This window comes from Plectropomus leopardus, chromosome 19 (genome assembly GCF_026936395.1).
Source record: "Plectropomus leopardus strain MGB_pleo_1.0 chromosome 19, ASM2693639v1, whole genome shotgun sequence".
In the NCBI taxonomy this organism is placed as follows: domain Eukaryota; kingdom Metazoa; phylum Chordata; class Actinopteri; order Perciformes; family Serranidae; genus Plectropomus; species Plectropomus leopardus.
In genome coordinates, this window is record NC_142194.1 from 4322813 (window position 1) to 4333048 (window position 10236).

The following is a 10236-nucleotide window of genomic DNA, read 5'->3' on the forward strand; positions in this document are numbered from 1 at the left end:
TTGTGTTTGTTTTAGTCATATTGTGTGTCTTTGTAGTAATTTTGTGTCTCTCTGGGGCAATTTTGCATCTGTTTTGGTCAAAGTGTGTCTATTTATAGTCATTTTGTGTCTCATTGGGATACTTTTGTGTCTGTTTTGGTCATAATGTGTCTCTTTGCAGTAAGTGTGTGTCTCTTTGGGGTAATTTTGTGTCTGTTATTGGTAATTTTGGGTCTCTTTGCAGTCATTTTGTTTGTCTTTGTAATATTTTTTTGTCTTTTAAGGATGATTTGTGTCTGTTTTGGTTGTTTTGTGTCTCTTTAAAATAATTTTGTTTCCTTTTTGGTCATTTTGTGTGTTTGGAGTCATCTTTTGTCTCTTTTGGTGATTGTATGTTTCTTTTAAGTTGTTTTTACCCTTTTGTGGTTATTTTGGGTCTCTGTGCCGTATATTTGCATTTCTTTGTGGTCATTTTAAGTCTCCTCCTGGTTAGCATGGATTTATTTGAACAACATTTTGCAGGTGAAGGCCAGGGAGGGGCTCTGACACTTTTGGCTCCTAGACCTGTGCTTAGAAGGCCCCTGATTGTAAATCCAAACTATATCTTAAATGCTGAACTGTAAGAGGAAGTTCTTATGCTTCTCCATGCTGAGGCGTTGACAAGTTTATTAAAAACCGCAGTAAAAATGTGATGAAGCCTGCTTTTAGTTTGCAGGTTTGCAATGCAGTGCCGGGAGCAGGTGTTTGGGCGGCGTGAGAATCAGAAGTGAGGTCGTCCCTCATAATCACCATGTAAACGTTCCTCATTAGACCGACTTAGCTGGAGCTCGGGCTCTCCAAAGCGGCTCCTGAAGAACGTCTTCCTGTCTGAGGCGCACCATGCCACTGGTTCGTAATTAACGCAACATATGTTTATTCAAATCTCCACACGGGTGTGAAAGAGGGCTTCAGGAGGCACCACCCACAGAGGCTGTGAAAACAGAGGGTGGTGGAATTAAGTGAGGAAAGAGAGAATGGCGAAATCTTGTGAGCGAGAGGGAAAAGATAGCACTTAGGCTCAGCGGAATTCGCACTCGAAAGCTCATGAACTCTTGGTGAAGTGCAAATGTATTCCTCAGCAACCCAGAAACAAACAAGCTGCCACTTCCTCAGCCTATAATTAGCTGGTAATCAATGCTGGGTGGGTTTCTGTCCTGTCAGACATCCCCAGCCATTGCGGGGCAACACTAGACCTGCAGCTGTACCCGCAGCTCTCAGATGACAATCCAACAAAAAGAACATTAAGCCGTGTTTTCGGAAAGTCTTCTTTGCTTATCGAGGCTGCCTGAAAAAACATGGAGACAGGACACATGTGTATACAAGTTTGACTTCAAATGAGGATATGAAGCTTTATTTTCTAATATGAACTTTAATGATATTTTGCAAAACATCAAAAAGAAAAAACTCAAATAAAACCCTTTCGGTGTGATGCCACCTCCCTGATCCCCAGAGGAGTTCATGGACATCTCCGCTGGCACATGTTGTGGTGGGACTCCTCCAGACATTTGCCACTTTCTCCAAGTGCTTGTTTAAGTGAGGGTGGTGTTGTGGTTGGAGGGTAATGGGACAGTGTGCACTCTCTTGTTGGCCTCTGAACCCTCGCTAACCCCTATAAACACACAGGGCATGTGTAAGCTTCAGGCAACAAGCAGCAGCTCTGAGGCACTGACACTCCACAGCGACATATGCAACCTTTCAGACTGAAAATATCAAACATAAAAAAAAACAGACTCAAGCTTATATTTCTTTAATTAGCTCCATTTTCAAGTTTAGTATGTGGCTTTATCACTTTGAGCTCCTGTTATTTCCAATTCTGGTTTCCCCAAAGTGAGTGGCGACTTTCTTTTTGCAGCAGAAGCTAGCAGGTTTTGTATCCTGATTGTTGACTTTAAAGCAGTAATGAAAGGTCAACATGTTCTTAACTTGTCACATGTTGCTGCTTTGTCAGTGCACTTTGGTGTCTATTTATTTTACTCTAGGTATCCTTCTGCGTCTGCATTTTAAGCTCCAGGATACTGTGATGTCAACACAAGCACATAGTGGGATTACGCTGCATATGCTTATGTTTAGGGAACAAAAGCACATGGCAACCAATGTTGAGATGTCAACAAATGCACATGCTATCAGGGATGGAACAGTGTGACCGGTTCTGTTTGGCCTCGTTCTCACCCGATAATGTCCAGTAGCATTTCACGCACACATGAAAGGTGCCTTCTGGCGTTGTGCACTTACACGAAAGACAATGACAGTTCAATTCTATTTTATAAGTTCAGGCTAGATAGTCTCTCTATTTCGGTGGCTGAGATAGTTTGGATAAACTGCATGTCCCAAACACTTTGCAAATTCATAAACACAAGTACATTAACAGAAAACACAAATGTAACAGATACAAAGTACATCAATATGAAAATATAAAGACAGTGAACTACATAGAAATAATAACTGCCCATTTCACACTCACACAGCTGCCCATTTTTGCGTTCCTCGCAGCTGGTTTAAAATTAGCAACTAAGGATTTCTTGAAAACTCAGAGATTCATTTAAATGCCTGAAAGTCAAAATTAAAATTTTGGCACACCTAACATTTAATAACCACAGTCTGCGATCCCTCAAATGCCACATCACGAGTCAGACTCTGTGCAGGCTCAGCTACCTAAAATGTATCTCTGTAATCACTGATAATTTTAATTTTAAACAATATACTCAGAAAAACATAGTTGCATAGGGAAAGTATATTCATGAGCCACAACTAAAATAAACTAGCCCCTGACTGATGGCTGGTGTTGCTTTCAAGCCCAGCCTTAGCTGTATTATCTGCTGCTCATGTAGGTTCATTCATGCTGCGTTGTGCATCTGGGGCGCGCAGATCCATGGGAGGTCCTGCACATGAACACACAACACTGGCAGCTTTATGTTACGCAGACAGACAGCGCAGTGCACAGCTATGACAAAACAGGGCAGCTGTGCACTTCCACGCATTCCTCCGGCCTGCTCCATGAATGCCGACCCCACCTCTCCTCCTCCTCTCATCGACCCCCCCCTCCAAAACATTACCAGGCTTCCTTTACAGGCACCATACCTCTCCACACACACCCTATACCCTGCACACACCTCCTATGCAGACAGACTCCCCACCTCAGCCGCCGTCCACTTGCTCTCTGACTACATTAAGAAATCATCACCCTTGTCAGGTTCAAGCTGACCCTGCTATACTAAGTGCTGCTGTCAGGGCAAGCTGGTCCAGGGTCAGCTGCATGGCTGCAGCTACTGTTGAGGGTTTAATTACGCAAATGAGAAGCTTATAGAAGGTCGAGCAGAGAGTGAACCCATGCAGAGTCACTGACTGTTACACGCTTGAGACATTTTCTGACTGAAATTGTGAATGAGTGGTTGTGTGGTCGTGTTTCTATTAGCCAGCGGCCCGGGGTATGTGCTTGGCACATTGCCAGGTTATGATATATGTTTTCATATGAGTAAGAGAGAGCATATGAGTGTGAGAGTGAATGTGTCCAAGCATTTGTGCAGAACTAAACCAGACTGAAGCGATTCTATGAAACTTGCATAAGAGAGGACATGACAGAAGAGAGAAATTACTTAAGTTGTGATTATTAAGTATAAACTTATAGTCTATGCCTGCTTAGAGTGAGATGAGACTGTTGATGCCATTTTCATGTCTGTTTGCTGAAAATGAAGCTAGAGTAAGGGGATGGTTAGCTTAGCTTAGCATTAAGACTGGAAACTGGGGAAACAGTTTGCCAGGCTCTGTCCAAGGGTAACCAAATCTGCTAATGTGCACCTAAGCTCACTATTTTACATCGTTTGTTAAATCTGAATCTTAACTTAACATAAACACTGGAAAGAAATGTGAAATAAATAGCCTGTCTTGCCAAGAAATAGCCCAGGATGTAACCCTACCATAAACCTACAAATTGTCCAGCCTGGTCTCACTCTCAGCATCAAAATATACGTTTTTTTTTTTACTGACACTTCTGCATATCTGGCTGCACAGCGAGGTGTTTTTTTGGCACTATCTGCAATTTGTCCCTCACCATAACCAGATAGTTTTATTCCCTAAACCTAACCTCTGACCTCTCATTACCACCATGTTTTTCCACTGTCTTTTTCAGTGTCATGCCGCTGCCTTTCTGGCTGCTTTTGCAGCACTCAAAGACAGTTGTTTTCTGACCCATAGCATGAGTCGCCATATGTGTGTAACACCAGCTATGATCTTTTCTTAACCATGATCAGGTAATTTTGTGGCCTAAACTGCTGAAAACTTCTTGTGTCTGACCTGGGCCAATTGATAAGTCTATACATGCAATTTTTCTTTATTTTTTTTTTTACAACTGCATGCATCTTTTATGAGGCTTGATTGACTTAATGGAATTATTGAGGACATGTTGAAATACAGGATGTTTTTCCTTCAGTAAGCAGCTCTGTTGTCTTTGTTTATCCAGAGTGGCAGCTGATGCTCTGGATCGGCGCTTGTTCTAATGCCTCATTATCAGGACATAAATCCTGCAGGACAAAGTGTCAGGTGCTCTCAGTTCAACCGAGGATTTCCACGAGTCCGTGTCACCTATCAAGGCAAGGTCTGTTCATTTCTAATAGATTGGCCCTGGTACAGGTTCAGGACATGTAAACACCTTACATGGTTTCTGTTTTACGCAGCGCAAGCCGCTTAATCCCACACTGACACTTGAGTAATAGCTGTATTATCCTTAAAGTTTCAGTAACTTTACTGATGGAATTTAAAGGATGTTCATGGGAAAACCAGCAGAAATATGAGATGTTGAAGCCTGGCAGTGAAATATTTAGTGAACTACATCACATTTCCTAAAGTTAAAAAAGCTTTCCAGCTGTTTCTGCTTGATTTTAAACTCAAACCAACCTCAGCCAATATTAAATAGGAATACAAATTTAGGGGCATCCAGTAGTTCACCCGTTTGAGCGAGTACTCCAGGTACAAAGGCTGTGTCCTTGCCGCAGTGGCTTCAGGTTCCACTCCAACCTGAGGCCCTTAGCTGCATGCCATCCCCTCTCTTTCCACCGTTCAATAAAATAATTGTATTTAAAATACTTGGATATCCATTTCTTAGTTCACCAAGTATTACTGTGTTAGGGCAAATTGTTGAAATTGAAATTTATTTTGAACAAGAAGGAAAGGAGAGAATGGGCATGTAAACATACACTAACATACAGACATGTCCGAAAAGGAATGGGAAGAAGTCTAGACTTATTTAATCCCACCCCTTCTCCATCAGATATTGAAAAATAATTGACCCACTTCCATTTTTAAATAAACTGGATTTTCTCTTAAACAATGCAAACTATATATAAACTATAAATAGGCCCTGTATAACTATATGTAAACATATCTACATTGTTTTTACAGAAAAAGAGGAAAGGTAGAAAAAGGAAATAAAACACAACAGTCCCTCTTGTTAACAATAGGGACTATAATTTTTTCAGGGTCACCTAGAACGTCACCACATGTTGACAAAACCAAAAAAGATGCAGCATGTCCTCAACTTCAGTTTTACAGAAGCAACAGTTTTGATCCTCTTCCAACCCCCAAATGAAAAGCATTTTTCTCATGGGCAGGATTTTGTACACATTTTTGAATTGCAAGTGTTGTGATTTAGAATCTATAATAGAATTATAAATTAGATTATACACCTGTCTTCATGGAAAAGGGGTACCAGAAGACTGCTGTTTGTTTCCCATACAAAAGTCCAGAGTTTGTTTGACCAAGCCCACTGCTCTTCCAGTTGATTTTTATACATATATATTATATATGTTGCTCTGAAAGTCAAAAATTCTGGTCCCCGCTGCAACTCATACCACCACCAAAGGGAGCCTCTGTGCACTGGTTTCTGATTCAAAGGGCTGCTAACCTGGTATCCGAATTCGATGAGTTAGGAGTGAGAATGTGTTGTTTTTTTTAATTGTTCTTATATATGTTTGTTTTTAATGGAAACTGGCAGGAAGTAATGAACACTATGTGTCATTTAAGACGTTAAAACTGAGAAAAAATCATTTTTATCTCACATGATGGAAGTCAAGAAGACAAAAACACTGAGATGAGTGCATGTTAAGGTGCAATGCCACAGTTATCAAATTGTTATGTTAACTAATATAGTCATATTCCAACTTTCAACAAGAGATTTAATCAACTTTCATCAACAACTCCCACATGAAGTTCAAAACTTTTGACCCCACTTGCGCCCTAACTCAGTGTTTGAAGAACACCGCCTGAGAAGGTGCAGCAGAACATTACTTTTGAAGGAAATCTGATCTGAACGCTGTATTAAAATAATCCTGCCCCCTTTGCTCCTCAACATCCTGCGAGCTTGATGCTGGGGGCCTCGATATTACAATCACTGTAATGAAGCTGGGATTGATTGAATGATTGGCAGCTTTAGACATGTGCGATGAATGACCCGAGCCGCCGACTTAATGCACAAACACGGTGATGGACGCGGTGTTTTTAGGGGACGTGAGGCCGTGGAAAGTGCAGCAGGGTTAAAGTATAAGAGGCTAAGACTGGAGTGTGTGTGTGTTTATGCATGTATGTGTGTGCAGACGCTGGAGTCCGGTAGCTCCTGTTTGTTTCACTTGCTCCTGGGCGAGCGCTGGCATTTGTGTGCAATGTGTGTATTGGTGAGTGGCAGGAGGCAGAGGGGCAGTGCTGGCGGTGGTCAAACACAACAAGTGTAGGGGGAGGAGGGGGGGAATACTGGTACTGAGGTGGTGTATATATGTGTGTGTTGGGACCCAGATCAGACACGTTTAGCTGGACACGTTGGCTTTAAGCGGCGTTTCAGCTGACAACAGCTTGCCAACCAGAGGTCTTGCCCGCCACCGCCACCACCTCGGCCCTCTGATTCATCCGGCCCTATCAGTCCACTGCTATCTGTATCAATCATTAGAAATCATTTATTTTTAGTGGGATGTGGCCTCTCGCCCTCCTCGCTGCCCTCTTGCCCCCTGCGGGCCCCCTCTGCCTCGGAGCCCCTCACTAATGAGTGTCAATCTGGAGGGCTGTGGCACTTTTACTGCAGACACCTCCCCTGACAAACGCAGGGCTTCAGTCAACATGAATCATGCAAATGGACGCCAGCAAAAGTGACAACCGTGCCGTCCGCCGCCTAATCCCTCCCTCGTTTCCTCCCCAGCCTTTTAAAAGTTTGCTCATAAAAGCCAGAGCAGCTTTTTGTTTTTCTTTCGATGGATGCATTTTTACTGCGTGATGCAGAATACATTTCCCATAAACACTTATCCAAGAAAAAATGCAAAACACAATTGAAGCGCTGTCATGGGTATGCCAAACCAATAGGCTGCATTATAACCCTAACCCAAAAGCCAAATAAAGAAGATGATGGCCAGTCAGAAGCCTAAAAAAAGGCTATTACCACAAGGTTTCCTGGAGCAGTGAGTTCCCCCTTACTTTGACACCTCTGTTCCTCAGTATAGCGGAAAAGTAACATCTATTTAAAGTACATTCATGAGAAAACATGTTAAAAAGTTCAACTACCAACATTAGAGCAAGCACTAATCTGGTCAGATCTGCACTCTGGTTTCCCTGTCTACATGTCAACATTGAAAACAGCCTCTGAAAATCTTAATTTTGAACAAAGTTTTACTAAACATCTCTTTTTGACCTAAAACAGGACACATGATGGGCACAGGTCACAGTGAATATCTGTACCAGTGAATATCTGTACCACATTTCATGTCGATCAATCCAACAGATGTTGACATATTTCAGTCTGAACCAAAGTGGTGGATCAACCAACAAACCATTTGTCCAATATTGTGATTCAGAGTGGTGGAGGGGAGAGATGGGGTGATTAACATAAACATAGATTTTGGCATCTTTTTCTCATACAGTTCAATTTGGATGTCAAAAATCTATGCATCAGCTGTGGAGGACCTCCGCTGCGGTAGTTCAGCAGTTGTGCTGTTTTTGATTGATTGTATTGACACAGGGTCAAAGTCCGGTCACTATTTAAACCACAAACTCCCCCCTCTTTCCCCAGCAATCAGTTTGCACGCCTGACATGACAATATGAAGGCGTGATGGTTTCAACCATGACCTATCAGTATTTCTGTGTTTGAATGGACCTTTGTCTCAGTGTGTAAAGTAACAGTAGATAATACTATTGTAGTACAGATGATGATGCTTTGCATGACAAGAGCTATACATATTATAATTGTAATAGTGATGATGATGTTGATGTGCGAATGTTGCAGCATCGGCCTTTATACAAGGTACAAGGTAGTTGGAGTTGAAGGATGAGTTGATTAGCACCATTCGATTCCTGCAGTGCATTTTTTGAATTTGCAGCAGAGTCTTGTGTCCTGTCAGCTCTGAACAAGGTCCACCCATCCAGTGCAATAGCTTGATCCAGGATGTTAGAGGTTAACCATGTTTTTGTGAAGATGTGCACAGAGCAGTCTCTGATTTCCTGTTGCTGAGTGAGCCTCAATCACATCTCATCCTCTTTATTTTCCAGCAACCAGAGATTAGCCAGAGGAAGGCTTGGTAGAGGAACAACTATCAAATCGAGTCGGGTCAGCCTCATGCTGATGCTGGCTCTCTTCCCTCTCTTAGTCCAGCGTGTTTGGTTTCATTTCTGCCATCTGGTCTGACTGTCCGCTCAACGTATGCTGTCTTTGGGGATCCTCTCATGTTCTGCTGCATTCAGTACAAATCCCATGCAACTTTCCCCGATGTTGATAAGTGCTTCTCTATTGTAGAAAAGTCTTGCATCAGCAGAAGGGGCCATGGAGTCAAAAAAAATTAAAAAATGTAGCAAAAAAAATAAAAAAATAGCAAGGATTTGAGGAGCTACTGTGCTGCTGCATCTACATGCACTGCCGTCGTCATAATCATTGTTAAACTTTATCGCGCTGGTCCTGAGACTACATTATTGTGACTGTCATGACTGGTTGATGGTGTATACTACACTGGAAATAGTTTCATTATGAGGAGATTTTAAGTGCCCACTGAATTATTATAGACCCTATGGAGTTATGGTGGACACTTATTAATCTGCTCCTGTGGAGCTTGGATATGCATAGGTGCAAGTCACCCTGTGTGCAGATTCATTTCAACTGTTGTATGTTTCTGTGTCATACTGTTTGTGCTTTATGTGTTTTTATAATGTTTTACACCTGCTGCAACACAAACTGCCCTCTGGGACAAATAATAATATTTAATTGAATTAATATGCATGTTTTTAAGCCTGTACACTGTGTGTGTGTCTATCCTCTGTGCTCTTTTGATTCTCGGGACATCGACGTATTCTAGTAACCAGGCCGACGTCACAGATCTATTCTAGATGCCCGGTGCAACAGCCGGCCAGCAACAGCAGCAGCAGGGGGAAGGAATGCCGTCTGTCCGGAGGCCTGGGCAGAGTGATCCCTGATCCTGTTGGAGGAAGCGGAGATGGCGGCTCTCCTGTTTCATGGGTTGTGGAAGAGAGAGAGAGAGAGAGAGAGAGAGAGAGAAGTGGACTGGGGACATGACGCTCATGAGAGGGAGAGAAAAGAGTGAGAGTGGTGGTGGTGCTGGGGGGGCTGAAGGCATTTGGTTTGGTGCCAGTCGAGCCAGCTTTCTGGCATGCCGCATTCCAGGAGATCAACACCACGGTGTTTCCTTTCACCCCCACCCACCCTCATCCACCCTGCAGCCCACCCCGACACCCAGCACCACTTTTTTTCTAAATAAATCTTTACTGAACAAAACAAAACAAATCAATAAAGTGTTTTCATCTGAACAACAAACACAAACCACAACATAAGATAGTGTTCCAACTACTGTGTCCAATAGTTCAGGACTAAAATTCACTCAGGCATCATCAAATTAACCCTTAAGACTCACCTTAATATTACACACAGTCATATCAATCTGTGCACAAAAGGTGCTTTTCAAAATCAAGCTTTTTAAAATATTCTACATTAATATGATTTTCTACTTTTTTAACCAACATCAGTCCTAATCCTAAATGTCACTGATTATTTTTTTTTTTTTAGAATTTTAAGCTTTAAAAAGCCAGATTTTTGTCATGATGCCACGGTTTTTAGATTTAAAAAAAAATATATATAATTTTCAATATACTACATGCAAAGCATGTGTTTTTTTTTTTATTATCACAGCCTGGGGTATGTCAGTGATTTGCAGCAACATTGATTGTGACTATTCACCAAGTGG

General features: G+C 42.1%; 1 long non-coding RNA gene across 1 annotated transcript in view; it reads left to right on the forward strand.

The window, feature by feature from the left end:
- The window catches only part of LOC121958708 (uncharacterized), a 32603-nt gene extending 22591 nt beyond the window's left edge, over positions 1–10012 (forward strand). Inside the window, exon 3 of the long non-coding RNA XR_006106863.2 lies at positions 9334–10012. This is a non-coding gene — a long non-coding RNA (uncharacterized LOC121958708). The remainder of the gene's footprint in view (positions 1–9333) is intronic.
- The last annotated feature ends 224 nt before the right edge of the window (positions 10013–10236 follow it).